Consider the following 15,821-nt stretch of genomic DNA (forward strand, 5'->3'; position numbering starts at 1 on the left):
GAAGAGCCCTAACCTCTTTAGCCTTTCCTCATACAAGAGGACATTCTCTGCCTCTTATCTACTGGTAGCATGGTTTAACACATCACTCTTGACTAGTTCAGTAGGATGGAGATGAATATGTGTTTGTAGCAACACAGTCATGTTTCTCCTACCTCTGATCACCCTAAGGTTTTTCCTTCATCTCCAACCTCCAAACTCTTCCTATGCCATCCTCTCCCACGCCATCTACTTCTGGTTCCTTCAACCTCCTGGGAATAAACTGAATCCAATCTGGTCCATTCTCAAAAAACGCACGGGCTCACTGGCTAGCTAGCTGTGATGATTTCTTGCCTCACAAGATTTGCAGAGTCAGTAAGTGCTAGCACACAAAATTTGAAAGTGCTTGCAATGCCATTGAAAATCACACTTTTCTTTAAAAGCCAAACATAAGTGGTCCACTAGTACTCCCTGCTCCCCTTCTCATCGATAGCAATAGGCAGGATAGATTTTGTCAGTTGCCCCATCCTACTCCCACTTTATGATAACTTTGACCTGGCCCTGCCCTGTTTTAACACATGGATCAGGTATTTAACCAAAATTTGGTAGAGTGCCACCACATTATAAAGAGATCACCTACCAATTTCAGTCAGTTCAGGGAAAAAGGATCCTGATCTAAGCATGTGCATACACAAGGCAACTAACAGTAGCATTTTAGAAGACAATGCCCTACATTTTATCATCAATTACGCTGAAGATCATGTAAGATTTATTTTCTACATTCCAATGCTCAGTCTTTGAAAGAATGGGGATCGACAATGTTGGCTTGTCTTAAATCCTTGAATAGATGCAATAATATGCATCAAGTAACCCATCAGTATATAGGGAAAATCATGTGATGGCACTAAGGCTTGCTTACTTAGAAAGGTTTTCTCACAAATGATGTAAATAAGCCAATCCATTATGCTGGGATTAAATGAGGAAACTACATGCAGTTTCTATGGATACCAAACTGACCTTCATTGTTATCGAGGACAACACACTTATAAAAGCTAGTGGTCATTTACAACAAACTCTTTAAGCTTCTCTAGAATGGCCAAATCCGGTTTCAAATGGAAAGATTTCATACTGAAGTAGGCACGTGCCATTTATGCTGATTAGTATTAAACTGCAATGAGCAAATATCTGGAACACAATCTCTAACATACCTTGAAGAGGAGATGAAGGTTAGCACAATATCACTTAGATAAGTAATGCTTACCTTTTCTCTTGTAGTTTACTCAGATGAAATACATTGTCACATTTCACATATGTTCAGTCAAGTGTGATGAAGCAAATTTCCTTCACAGCCTTCATGTCATTCTTCCTACCTAACAACAAAAGACCACTTAAGTTATCTTTCTCTAAATACTTGTTCAGAAAATTTGAAACACACTTCACCAATCTGAAAACATGGATACTACCAAACAATTACTGAAAGGCAATATAATTATGAGGGTTGTATGTACAGGGTGATTTTTCTAAGGCATATTTGATACATACTGCCTAACACTATCTGCTAACTTCCCAGAGAATCAGCTTTTATAAATATATCACAAAGTTTATACCAAGGCATCAAACAAGTGAAGAAAACACACTCAGCATGGCTCATGAATTCTTTACAATTCTTTTCATGTAAATGCGTTGTGCACATGGGGAAGGGGTACACTTGTGTGTCTGTCATGTTGCTAATGTGTGTGTGCACGTTCTGTGTCCCTGATCAAGAATGGAGATCAAAGGCAACTTGAAAGATGTAATTTCTCAATCACTATGTTACAATGAAATCAGCGTATGTATACTGCACTGCAGCTGTTGGAACTGCTTCTCCCATAGAAATGTATTAGGGCTTTTTTTTTTTTTTTTTTGATGGGGTTCATTTATTTCTACCTCCCAACAAATGCAGAACTTTACTTCTACAGCATCCAGACTTCCTCCAGGCCATTACTTTTTCTGTGACTAGAGCTGCCTTTCCTGTACACCCTCCCCCCCAATTGCCTTCCTATTGGCTACATCCTACCTATAGTCTGTTGCTAGTTAAAACTGTGGCATATGGAGCAGGAGCAGGTTCACTCATACTGCTTGGTGGTGAGGAACTAGAGAAGTGCAGATAGAGGTTTTAAACTCAGAAAAATTGTCCAGACATATTACTTATCATTCTACCTTCTGGACATTAATATAAAATTCTCCTCAACTTCTGAAAAAAGCCATTCAGTTGGTAATCCTAACCTCCTGAGCCCCCTATGTATGACGTATATGCATAGTTTGCCAATGGCTTAATTTGGCCCTGCCTATGGCCTGTAAGCACAGCTATGGAACAGTAGTTTTAAGGGGTGGGTGCAGTTTGGTGGTGGTGTGGCAGTTACAGAGAGTAGTTTTTGGGTGTGATGAAGTTGCAGGGGGTAATTTGATGGGGTGATATTTTGGGCTGGAGCAGTTTGTGAGATGGTGGGGCAGTTGCAAGGGGTAGTTTAAAAGGTGCAATTCCTTACTCTTTCAAACCCTCAAACTACTTTGTCCTGTCCTCAAACTGAAACATTTGAGTCTAAGTTTCTATGCTATATAGATGCCGTAGCTCCTTCTTCAATAGAAATGCACCGGACCACTGTTTGGGGAGGGCTTATTTCTACTCCAATACAACTTAGCCCATTTTCAAACTTATGCCTTTTTAGTTGTTTTCCTTCAAAGCCCCGTTTCATCACATTCCATTAAAATTTTAGAGAGTTATTTTGCCCCAAGGCAGAGATTCTCCACCCCTTTTTAGGGAAATACCATGGCACACCTACTGAGCTTGAGTGAGTTGGTTGTTCTCCCATCGGGTAGGCTACAATGTTAGGACAGAAGAGAATGAGGGTGGGTATGATACTGAAATATTGCCAGTTGGATATAAACATCTTTCCATGCCAAGCAGGGCACTGTTCCCTTCCCAAGGAGGTTCAAAAAGAATGCTGAATCTTTCTCCATAGACTCCAAATGAACTGTGGTCTCTTCCATCATGGCCAGGCAGTTAATAGACTTCTACGTATTAGGCTGGGACATCTTCCTACGCTGGCCCGAAGGAGCAGTGTGGCTGCCTGCACAGAATGGGTGGGTTTTTTTTTTTTTTTTTTGGGGGGGGGGGGGGGGGGGATGGAATGCTTGAGAGTTTTGAAAGCAGGATCAGGGCACAATGAAGCATGAGTGGAGTGGCCGCAGCAGTAGCTCTGGTGAGCAGCTTGCTCAGGAGAAAGGCTAGAGAGCAACTGTATCAATGAGCACTTTAACTTTTTCCTTTCTGCTATTAAAAACTCTCTCTCTCTCTCAAGGTTGCGCAAAGGACAGGGAAACTGAAGCAGGTGTATATTTAAACTTACACTGCCAATCAATATTTTTCAGAATAAGATTAAATGGTGTGGTAGCTGTGTTATTTCTATTACTTTTAAAAGTGGACTAATTTAATACACATTTTGATTAGCTTTCAAAGGTAATACCTTCTTCAGATCAGAAATGAGCAAATGATGACATTATCAGAACATGTGTTAAACATCAAATGTAACAAATAAATAAAAGCATTCTAATGGCAGACTCATGGGGTAGGGGTGGGGTTAGAAACAGAGAGAGATGGATGGGTGATCAGACGGATCTTTGTTTAGTCCTGTCTGGTGGGCATCATTTTAACTTCAACGGTTTTACGTTCCTGGATGGTTTTAAAATGTCCCTTTAGTATTCTTACAGGCACAGCAGAGGAAGAACCTCTACGACAAAAACAGCACAAGCAGAAGAGAGCAGCAGCTGGCCAAAGGACAATTCAACACAGGAAATGGTGCTTAAAACAGCTTTATTTGCTGCTTGAAAGGGAGGACCCAACACGGTCTGTGTTTCTGTGGTACAAACCGCATGCTTCAGGTGTCACAATAACGTGTGTGTGTCATACATAAAAGAATGCCCTAGTACAATGGTTCCCAAACCTGCAGGGGGATGATCAGAAGCAAACGCCGGCGCTAGAGGCCATGTTCAGTTTCAGGTGGCAGTTGAGCAATGTCGGATAAGCAGGCCGATACCTTGGCCTGGGTTTCGGCACTGATGTCTGGTGTGGAGAGATAAAGCTGGGTGTCATCGGCATAAAGATGATATTGGAAACCATGAGATAAGATCAAAGAGCCCAGGGAAGAGGTGTAGATTGAAAAAAGAAGGGGTCCAAGGACAGATCACTGAGGAACTCCAACAGAGAGCGGGATGGGGGTGGAGGAAGAGCCATGAGAATATACTCTGAAGGTACGGTGGGAGAGATAAGAGGAGAACCAGGAGAGGACAGAGCCCTGGAACCCAAATGAGGACAGTGTGGCAAGAAGTAAATTGTGATTGACAGTGTCAAAAGCGGCAGATAGATAGGTGGATGAGGGTGGAGTAGTGACCTTTGGATTTGGCAAGGAACAGGTCATTGCAGACTTTAGATAGTGCCGTTTCTGTCGAGTGTAGGGAGCGAAAGCCGGATTGAAGTGGATCGAGGATTGCATGAGAGGAGAGAAAATCAAGGCAATGGCTGTGAACGGCGCGTTCAAGTATCTTGGAGAGGAAGGGTAGGAGGGAAATGGGGCGGTAGTTGGAGGGACAGGTAGGGTCAAGTGATGGTTTTTTGCGGAGAGGTGTGACTACAGCATGCTTGAAGGTGTCAGGGACAGTAGCAGTGGAGAGAGAGAGGTTGAGGATATGACAGATGGGGGGGGGGGGGGGGGGGTGACAGTAGGAGAGATGGTGTTAAGTAAGTTGGTGGGGATGGGGTCTGAGGAACAGGTAGTACATTTCGAGGAGGAAAGAAGATGGGCGGTTTCCTCTTCGGTGATATCAGGAAAAGAGGAGAAGGAGGCCTGGGTTGGTTGGTCGAGGGAGTGGGTTATAGGGTGAAGAGGAGGAGATGGTTTGGTGGTGAATTTGAGATTGATCTTCTGCACCTTGTTGCGGAAGTAGTCAGCCAGTGATTGAGGAGAGAGTGAGGGGGGTGGGAGTGGAGGGCACTTTGAGGAGGGAGTTAAGGGCAGCGAAGAGACGACGAGGGTTTGAGCTGAGGGAATTAGTCAATTGGATGTAATAGTCCTGTTTGGTGAGGAATAGGGAGGACTGGAAGGAGAATAGCATGAATATGTAGTGAATGAAATCAGTATGGGTGCGGGATTTCCTCCAGAGGCGTTCAGCCGATCGGGCGCAGGAGCGAAGGTGTCAGGTGCAAGGGGTCAGCCAAGGCTGGGGATTAGTACGTCTTGTGGGACGGGAGATGGATGGTGCAAGGGTGTCCAGAGCAGAGGAGAAAGTGGCATTGTAAGTGGAGACAGCCTTGTCAACAGACTCAGAGGACATGATGGAAGGGAGGAGATCAGAGATACTAGAGGATAAGGTGGGAGGGTCCACAGCCTGGAGATTCCTGGAAGTAGTGGTTAATGTTGGGCGGGACTGAGGGGGAGGGTGATGAGTGTGAAGGTGATCAGGTGATGGTCAGACAGAGGAAGAGCTGAGGCGCAGAAATTGGAGGGTGAGCAGGTAGAGGAGAGGATGAGGTCAAGACAGTGGCCAGATTGGTGAGTAGGGGTGGTGGAGCTCAGTTGGAGGTTGAATGAGGAGGTTAGAGTGAGGAACTGAGAAGCGTATGAGTCAGATGGGTTATCAGTGTGTATGTTAAAATCTCCGAGAATGAGGGATGGGGATGAGTGCTCAAGAAAAATGGAGAGCCAGGCATCGAAGTCGGTGGGGAAGGAAGAGAGGGACTTATCAGGGGGGTGGTAAATGACTGCAACTCTGAGTGGCAGCTGGTAGAATAGACGGATGGAATGAACTTCAAAGGATGAGAAGCAGTGAGACTGCGGTAGGAGGAGAGGTTGAAAAGTGCAGGAGGGCGAAAGTAGTAACCCGACGCCGTCACCGCGGCCAACTGGGCGGGGAGAATGGGAGAAAAGATAACCTCCATGGCATAGGGCCGCGACTGAGGCAGTCGTCAGGGGTGAGCCAGGTTTCAGTTTTACTTTGTTGACACAGATTTCTTTAAAGAAATTATCTTCAGTGAATCCAGCTTCCTCTTTGGCAGATGTGTTTCCCCTGAAATTGATCAAGGAATGTTAGACTTTTGCACCAGTGTTTTTGGATTTTCTTAATTCCAGTCTTTTGGATGCTGTTTTCCCAGATATTAGGTCACTGTTGGAAACAGGATACTGGGCTTGATGGACCTTCGTCTGTCCCAGTATGGCAACACGTATGTTCTTATGTAATTCATCCTTTATAAAAAAATAAATAAATAAATAAAACTGGCTTGGTCAGAGCACATTCACACAATTTTAGACCTATGTCTAATCTGCTATTTATGGCTGAAATCCATGAAAAAGCAGTTGCTCAACAAGTTGGTCAGTTTTGGGAAACAACCAATGTTTTCACCCAAGACAGTTCAGATTTCGTACTGGTCATAGTATGGAGACTTTATTGGTTAAGTTGCTTGATGAGCTACTGACACACAGAGAGTTGTAGAGATGTTATGATTATTTAATTAGATCATTTTACTGCAAGGGAATTCTATGCAAAAAAATTCTGCAAAATGTTGCAAAGTTAATTTGTAGTGTTTTGCGTAGAATTCCCCCATCATAAGGCCTGAAATCCTTTCCTGCCTTTTCATTTCTCAGACTCCAATCTCCTCAGTTCCCTCTCCCTTTAAATCCCAACATAGCCCATCATTCTGTCTGCCCCTAAAGTCATCTCTCCATGCAACACCCTAACATCTCATTCTTTCTCCTCACCACCCCCCCCCCCCAGCTATCACTGTACCTTTCCCCTCACCCTAACCCACATGGTAACCTTCAGCTTGCTGCTCCCACCCCCATGGTACATTCATCCCTTTATTCTGCCCTCAACCCTCACCCCTTTACTCTACCCTCAACACCCCCCCCCCCCCACAATGGCACATTCACCCTCTCCTCTGCCCTCAACCCTCTCTCCATGGCACATTCACCCCTCTTCTCTGCACTCAACCCTCTCCCCATGGCACATTCACCCCTCTTCTCTGCCCTCAACCCTCCCCCATGGCATTCACCCCTCTTCTCTGCCCTCAACCCTCCCCACCCCATGGCACATTCACCCCTCTTCTCTGCCCTCAACCCTCCCTACCCCATGGCACATTCACCCTTTTATTCTGCCCTCAGTCTCCCCGTTGCACATGATTCACCCCTTTAGACTCTAGACTGCCCCAACTTGACATTTCGTCCTTTCGATTGTAAGCTCCTTTGAGCAGGGACTGTCCTTCTTTGTTAAACTGTACAGCGCTGCGTAACTCTAGTAGCACTCTAAAAATGTTAAGTAGTAGTAGTAGATTCACCCCTTTAGTCTGCCCCCAGTCTCTCACTGCACATTCACCTTTTCTCTGGCAGCAGCTCTGCTCATTCCTCTTCCCTGCTGAGTTTCCCCTGGCAAGGAGGAAGTGACTTGCTGTGCCGCAGTACACTTCCTCCCCCTGTGCTGGATTAGATCTCACACTTTATGTGAACTGTGGGATCTCGGTTCACATAAAGTCAGGTCTAAGCCGGAACAGGAAGAGGAAGTGACCTGCTGTGTCGCAGTTCACTTCCAACTCTTCTTGCCACACGAGCTTAGAACTGGAGGGGAAGAGTAAGCAGAGCTGCTGCTGCCCATGCCTACCTTGAATTCTGCACAGCATGTGCAGAATTCTGTGCATCCTGAAGGGATTGGGAATTCTGCATAAATTCTGCACTGTGCAGCTGCGACAAATTCCCCCAGGAGTATAATTTGCTTTGTTTAGCTAGATTGGCTAAACGAGTTGTTTTAAATTTGTTTCAATTTTATTTTTAATTCTATTCATTTAGGGTAGTGATTAATGATCATCTAGGAAATTTTCCTTTTGCATTTGCAGTTTCTCAAGGAACAGTCTTAGCCCCAATTCTATTTAATGTGTTTGATCATTTAGCTTATTTAATTCAAGGTTTGGGTTTCAGCGCTTAATTTTATGCTGATATTCAGCAGGTGATTGTTAGCGATTCATGGAATTCTCAATTTCAAGTAGAACTTGGGTCTAAATTAGATCAGATATCTAATTGACTTATCGCACATAAACTTTCTGAACCCAAAGAAATGTAAGGGTTTATGAATTTCTAAAAGCAAAATGTTGCCTTTTCTTCCACAGATTCAAGCTTACCCAATTTCAGTTAAAGATAATATTTTGCCACTAGGTGTAATCTGGGATTCAAAGTTAACTTTTGGCTCTTATATTTCAAATATTGTGACAACCTCTTTTTTTCTATTTGAAATAAATTAGATCATTATGGCACCATTTTACCGCCACCTGGTAAAAGGAATTTCCAGGCAGGACATGAAAACAGCCATGCAGTAAGTGAAAACACTTGCTGCATGGCCATTTCCTGGGGGAGCCCTTACTGCCTAATGAGGGCAAAAAAAATTCAGACTTGCCAGAAATGGCATGCGGGGATGGAACTACTGTCGAGCTCCCAAGTGAGCCCAGTGGTAGAGCCGCTTTTCCACAAACTCACTGTGGGCTTGATGCGCCTTTGTAAAAGGGCCCCTAAAAAACTTTTTGGGAAAAAGGGGCGAAGAATATCCTTTTGCACGTTTTGGTTTTGTCAATAATCGATTACTGCAATTCTCTGTTGGTGGGGTGTTTTCAGCACAACTGTTTGCAGTTAATTGAAAATACAGCAATTAAACTCTTATTTGATCGACACCTTTGCTCAGAGAACACTGACTACCAGTGATGGCCAGAATTAAATATAAAATTTTGGTTATGGCTCATTTCACTGTTGCTATGGGTAGATCTCAATACTTGTATATGTTGTTAATTTCTTATCAATCTTCAAGACAATTACGGTCTCCTTAGGCTAATTTTTTGGCTGTTCCATTGTACTCAAGATTTTAGACATATTCCTCTAGAAAAACAGATTTTAATATAGTTGCACTAAATTTTTGGAATACATTGAGGCTTATTTTCAAAGCACTTAGCCTCCCAAAGTTCCATAGAAACCTATGGAACTTAGCCTCCCAAAGTGCTTTGAAAATATGCCTCTTTGTCATTGGATTTGTGACTGGAAACTACAATTGTCTGTTTAAAAAAGCCTTCAAAACTTGGATATTTAGCCAATCCTTTTCAGTTGTTCAAGGATTAAAAGCCTTGAAATTTTGTTGTTTAGAAGAGTTGGGTAATCCTCTGTGTGGTTTCTGTTAGTCTGTTTTTGGTATCAGGAGTTATTTAGGTAATCTTTTGATACTTTTGTTTGTCTCCTGGAGCGCCAAGATGATGTATGTTCTTAGTAGTTGTTTTACCTTTCTAATTGTGCCTCTGAGTTTTCTGTTAAATATCATAGTCTTAAGGTTTCAATTGTAGTGCTAGCCTCATACTTTTCCTATTTGTATCTTGTCCTGTTTCATATAAGAACATAATAGCCATACTGGGTCAATCAATGGTTCATCTAGCCTAGTATCCGACTTCCAATCCAGGTCACAAGTACCTGGCAGAAACTCAATTAGTAGCAACATTCCATGCTACCAACCCAGGGGCACGCAGAGGCTTCCCTATGCCCATCTCAATAACAGAACATGGGGTTTCCTCCTGGACCTTTTTTTAATAATTTTTTTAAACCCAGATACACTACCTGCTGTTACCACATTCTCCGGCAAAGAGTTCCAGAGCTTAACTATTCTGTAAGTGGAAAAATATTTCCTCCTACTGGTATTTGTTTTTAAAGTATTTCCATGTAATTTCACTGAGTAGCAAGAGATACCACCTACTGGATCAGAACAATGGGGCCGATGCTAAGAAATATTATATAAATAGCAGGCTACTTATGACAATCTTTTTAAAAAGATTCCCTCTTGAATAATTTAAGGCTCCTTTTACTAAGCTGCGTGTTAGCGTGCAATTACCGCAACTTAAAACGGCTTACCGCAGCAGAGGCTGTTTTTCTAGCATGTCAGGGCCCTTTTTACTGCAGTGGGTAAAATGTCCCCCCCAAAATAGCCACATGGTAAGATAATCCTTACTGTGTGGCCATGTAGTGGGGAGCACTTACCGCCATCCATTGAGGTGACGGTAAGGGCTCCCTGTGGTAACCAGGCAGCATGTGGCGATGCCCGATTACCAGTGGGTTATCACCACGCTACGGAAAAAAAAAGAAGAAAATTTCCGGAGTGCCGGACATGGTGCGCGCTCCAGCCGGAACTACCGTTGGTAGCGACATTGTCCAGCAGTAGTTCTGGATTAACAAGCAGTTGGGCTTACCACTGCTTTGGGAAAGACCTTTATAGTCTATTAGCTTCTGCATCCTGTCCAGAGGAGAAGGGCTCCTATGAATTACATATTCCATGGAGGCTGAAGAGTTGATTTTTCAAAATTGATGCGACACAGAGATGATGTTTAGGTATTTTCCTCAACTAGATGGCTAGATCTGGTGATGAACCTACTAGAAGCAAGCTGTCTAGTTAAAGAAACACAAGTCCTTGCTTCTGTAGGTAAGTGGCCACAACTACAAGGCACTTGGTAAACCCCAGGACCTAAACTGTCTGAACAGAAGGGCTTGGTATTGGCAACAGTCATTCTACAAGATAACACAAAGATACTTCTTGCAAATTGGAAAAGTACTCTACATAAACAATTTAACATGCCTTTCAGTGTATTTTACGAGGAAAAACATGCCTCAAGTAAGCAAAACCATATGCTACTTGTCATCACACCACCCACTTCCACTCAACTTAATTAGAAGAAGAAATGTTTCCTCATGAAGTGTAGTGCTACTTTGTACTTGTGGATTATCTGATCAATCTTCCAGCCATGAATGCTATAAGTTCCATTCAAGAACTCAGCGCCTGTGATCTAGTCAAACTATTGAAGAAAGGTTAGTGACAATAAAATGCCAAGCCTTTGGCATCTTATTTCTGCGAAAAATAAAACAGTTCATCTGGAATACTTGCATACACGGTGGGTTATTTTGATTCAACTACAGGATGAAGGAAATCAAACTGATAAATATTGTTATTTACAAATCTAACAAGCTATGAGGCTCATTTTCAAAGCACATAGATTTATAAAGTCACACAGCTTTGTAAGTCTATGTGCTTTGAGAATGAGCACCTATACCAACAATCGAGTCAAAATAATTTCATGAACCCTTTCCCTTGCATGAAATGACCGTTACAGTGTCAACCTTGCAGGGTTCTTAGCAGAATATTGTCCATCATATTCAACAGTTATTTGTACCCTTAATTGAAATTTGTCTTGGCACGCTCAAGATTTCAACAATTACAAGAAACTAACAATTTCCCCATATATCATGATCTTTGACAGTTTTTACTGTTTATAGAATTGTATTATTTTAGGCTTCTACATTAGCAGTTTGCAATGTCAGACTACAAAAATCACAACAAAAAAGAATGTGTGAAACTTGCAATTTCAGATTGACTGAGCAAGGTTTTAACATTTAAAAATAGCTACTTCATGGTAAAAGGATAAATATGTTGGAATGATCAAGACAGCAATTCCAGATCTTTCATAAGTATTACAGTAGTTGTGATGAAAAAATGGCATTTCATAATTACTAAGGGGGTCTCTTACGAAGCCGCAGTAGCGTTTTTAGCACATGCTCAACGCTAGAGATGCCCATATATTCCTATGGGCATCTCTAGCGTGTGCTACAAATGCTACCACGGCTTAGTAAAGACCCCTAAGATTCTAAACAAAGAACAATATACATTTAAAAGAAAGCAGAGTATACCAAACCACCAACTCCAGAAGCAAGCAAAAATGTAAATAGTGTACTAAAAGGAGTAGTAAAAATCAGCCCACTGTTTTTCTCCAGATCCTTCCTCTTTCTGGCTCCTCAGTTAGGCAGAAGAGTTGAGACTGATAAAGGAGGAAGCAGTTGATGAATATGGAGAAAAAACTACCGTATTTTTCAGACTATAAGACGCACTTTTTCCCCCCAAATTTGGGAGGAAAATGGGGGGTGCGTCTTATAGTCCGAAGGTAGAGATTTCCCTCCCTCCCTCCGAGTTCGGGATCGCCTGCCTGCCCGCCCTCCGAGTTCGGGATCGCCCTCCCCCTGGCCCTGTCACCACTTCTCCCTACTCACGCGATCTTCCCTGGTGGTCTAGTGACGTCGGGGCAGGAAAGAGCCCCCTCTTTCCTGCCCAGCGCGCTGCTCTCCATCCTCCTGTATGCAGCCTGTCGGTCTCGGCGAGATTCAAAATGGCCGCCGAGAATTGAAGTCTCGGCGGCCATTTTGAATCTCGCCGAGACCGTCAGGCTGCATACAGGAGGATGGAGAGCAGCGCGCTGGGCAGGAAAGAGGGGGCTCTTTCCTGCCCCGACGTCACTAGACCACCAGGGAAGATCGCGTGACGTGAGTAGGGAGAAGTGGTGACAGGGCCGGGGGGAGGGCGATCCCGAACTCGGAGGGAGGGATTCGGACAAGACGCACCGGAGCACCTAGGTTTTAGAGGAGGGAAAAAGGAAAATTTTTTTTTTCCTATTTCCCTCCTCTAAAACCTAGGTGCGTCTTATGGTCTGGTGCGTCTTATAGTCCGAAAAATACGGTACTATTAATCATTTTGATAGCGCTACTAGATGTTACTCAGTGTGTACACATTATAATGCAGGTACTTTCTCTGTCCCTAATGGGATCATAATCTAAGGTGTTTTTTGTACCTGGGGTAAGGAGAAATTAGGCCTTACCTGCTAATTTGCTTTCCTTTAGTCCCTCCGGACCGGCCCAGATTGTGACTGATGGGCTGTGCACGCCTACTGGAAGGCGTGCACAACCCATCAGTCACATTCTGGGCCGGTCCGGAGGGACGCTAAGGAATGGAAGGTTAGATGACTTGCTCAGGGTCACAAGGAGCTGCAGAGAGAATTGAACCCAGTTCCCCAGGATCGTAGTTCACTGCACTAACCATTAGGCTACTGTTACTGGAGGACCTTTGATGGGCAGTAAAAAGACATAAATCTACAGCAAAATAGAGTAACAGGGCATGTGAATGTTTGTGGATTACAAGAACTGGAACTGAAGTAAAGTCTTTATGTTATATAACCCACAACACAGTAAAATATGTCACCGGGGACCAGGAAACACATTTCCAGTAACTGCTTAACAATGACAATGGAGCATGATGGGAGCCAGTTATTTATAAATGATAAAACACAGCAGGGTTCGAGAAATCCCAGGCCATCAAGACACATAGAAATTGCACACCAAAACCCGTGATTTGATGCCCTACGTGTGTGTGAGGTAGGTTGTAGCACTACCTGAAACGGTACGTTTCTTTTCCTTGCTTCTGTACCATGGTTTTATTTTAGTTACATTTGTACCCCGCGCTTTCCCACTCATGGCAGGCTCAATGCAGCTTACACATACAGGTACTTATTTGTACCTGGGGCAATGGAGGGTTAAGTGACTTGCCCAGAGTCACAAGGAGCTGTGCCTGAAGTGGGAATCGAACTCGGCTCTCTATATAAACTTGAGCTGCACGTTACAGGAAGTTTGGAAGTCTTGTAGGACTTGAAACTGTAAGACCAGCTCAAACTTCCTGTACCGCACGGCTCAAGTTTGCAAAGAGCTGAATCACAGCTGTTTCTTCTGGAAACGTAGCCCGTGAGGGGAACAGGCAGCAGTGTGAGAGAGAGTGTGACACTATATAAAGGCAGTGGGAGAGTGGGTGAGAGAATGCACGAGAGAGACTTGGTAAAGCTCATGAGTAGAGGGTATGTACGAGCCCAGGATATGGTGACAGGTGAAAGAGACAATTGTCTCTGTTTCACCTATCTAGAGGGTGCTGTCATACAGCAGCTAGCATGCTTTGGTGCAGCAGACTACTGGCTTTTGCCAGTGATTTGCAGAGGCACTGTAAGGAACTGATTTACTAAAGTTTCTTACCCTAAAGACACAAAAGAGCCTTAGTAAGTCAGTTTCCGAACCCTCATCTCCTACTTCACTGGGGACAATATCAGGAGGATGGGAAAGAAGCAAGCAGATGTCTGCTGCTGGCTCCCAGATTTAGTGAAAATGTGTCAAGGCCTAAAATACAGTGGAAAAATTCAAACAAAAAAGTTAGATTATGAGCATATTTAAAAATTCTACAAAAAACTAACTTTATGTCCACATAACACAATATAATCATTACCTTTGAATAATAAAGGGAAAGGGATGAGCCTTGATTCACCGCCTTTCTGTGGTTACAAAGTGGGTTACATATTATATACAGGTACTTATTTTGTACCTGGGACAATGGAGGGTTAAGTGACTTGCCTAGAGTTACAAGGTACATAGTTAAAGGTACATGTTTGTTCTGCCCCTATTTACATGGAGGCAGGTTGCCCGCTGTTATATATATATATATTTACATGGAGGCAGGTTGCCCGCTATATATATATATATATATACATACACATATACATACATATATATATATATATATTAGACGTTGTTTGCTCCAGTTTGCCATGCCTGTTCCTTTAGAAAAGAATGTTATCCTGTAGTTCTCTGTGATAGGTCCTGAGCACGTGTCTCAGCTCCCATGGTCTTATGAGACTTTTCCTATTGACTGGCCCTAATTTCTGTGCATGCTGGCTAGTAGCTAGTTGAGAGTGGAGGGGTGGCGTAATGGTTAGTGCAGCGGGCTTTGATCCTGGCAACCTGGGTTCAATTCCCACTGCAGCTACTTGTGACCTTGGGCAAGTCACTTAACCCTCCATTGCCCCAGGTATAAAAACGTAAGAACGTGAGCCCTCGAGGGACAGAGAAAGTACCTGCTTATCACGTCTACAACACTGCGCACGTCTAGTAGCCCTATAGGGTATGATACATACCTGTAGCAGGTGTTCTCCGAGGACAGCAGGCTGATTGTTCTCACTACTGGGTGACGTCCGCGGCAGCCCCCACCAACCGGAAAAAAGCTTCGCGGGACGGTCGGGACGCAGGGCACGCCCACCGCGCATGCGCGGCCGTCTTCCCGCCCGTGCGCGACCGCTCCCGCCAGTTGAATAACTAGCAAAAGATGAAACACACAACTCCAAAGGGGAGGAGGGAGGGTAGGTGAGAACAATCAGCCTGCTGTCCTCGGAGAACACCTGCTACAGGTATGTATCATACCCTTTCTCCGAGGACAAGCAGGCTGCTTGTTCTCACGACTGGGGTATCCCTAGCTCTCAGGCTCACTCAAAACAAGAACCCAGGTCAATTGAACCTCGCAACGGCGAGGGAACAACAGAAATTGACCTACGAAGAACAACTAACTGAGAGTGCAGCCTGACCAGAATAAATTCGGGTCCTGGAGGGTGGAGTTGGATTTACACCCCAAACAGATTCTGCAGCACCGACTGCCCGAACCGACTGTCGCGTCGGGTATCCTGCTGGAGGCAGTAATGAGATGTGAATGTGTGGACAGATGACCACGTCGCAGCCTTGCAGATCTCTTCAATAGTGGCTGACTTCAAGTGGGCCACCGACGCTGCCATGGCTCTGACACTATGAGCCGTGACATGACCCTCAAGAGTCAGCCCAGCCTGGGCGTAAGTGAAGGAAATGCAATCTGCTAGCCAATTGGAGATGGTGCGTTTCCCGACAGCGACCCCTAGCCTGTTAGGGTCGAAAGAAACAAACAATTGGGCGGACTGTCTGTGGGGCTGTGTCCGCTCCAAGTAGAAGGCCAATGCTCTCTTGCAGTCCAATGTGTGCAACTGACGTTCAGCAGGGCGGGTATGCGGCCTGGGGAAGAATGTTGGCAAGACATTGACTGGTTAAGATGGAACTCCGACACCACCTTCGGCAGGAACTTTGGTG

At 44.2% G+C, this 15,821-nt stretch overlaps 1 long non-coding RNA gene across 1 annotated transcript in view; it reads right to left on the bottom strand.

The window, feature by feature from the left end:
• Positions 1-1,220: 1,220 nt before the first annotated feature.
• The window catches only part of LOC115460448, a 31,299-nt gene continuing 16,698 nt past the window's right edge, over positions 1,221-15,821 (bottom strand). The window contains exon 3 of the long non-coding RNA XR_003940496.1: positions 1,221-1,346. This is a non-coding gene — a long non-coding RNA (uncharacterized LOC115460448). The remainder of the gene's footprint in view (positions 1,347-15,821) is intronic.

The sequence above is a fragment of the Microcaecilia unicolor genome, chromosome 1 (assembly GCF_901765095.1).
Source record: "Microcaecilia unicolor chromosome 1, aMicUni1.1, whole genome shotgun sequence".
Classification (NCBI taxonomy): Eukaryota; Metazoa; Chordata; class Amphibia; order Gymnophiona; family Siphonopidae; genus Microcaecilia; species Microcaecilia unicolor.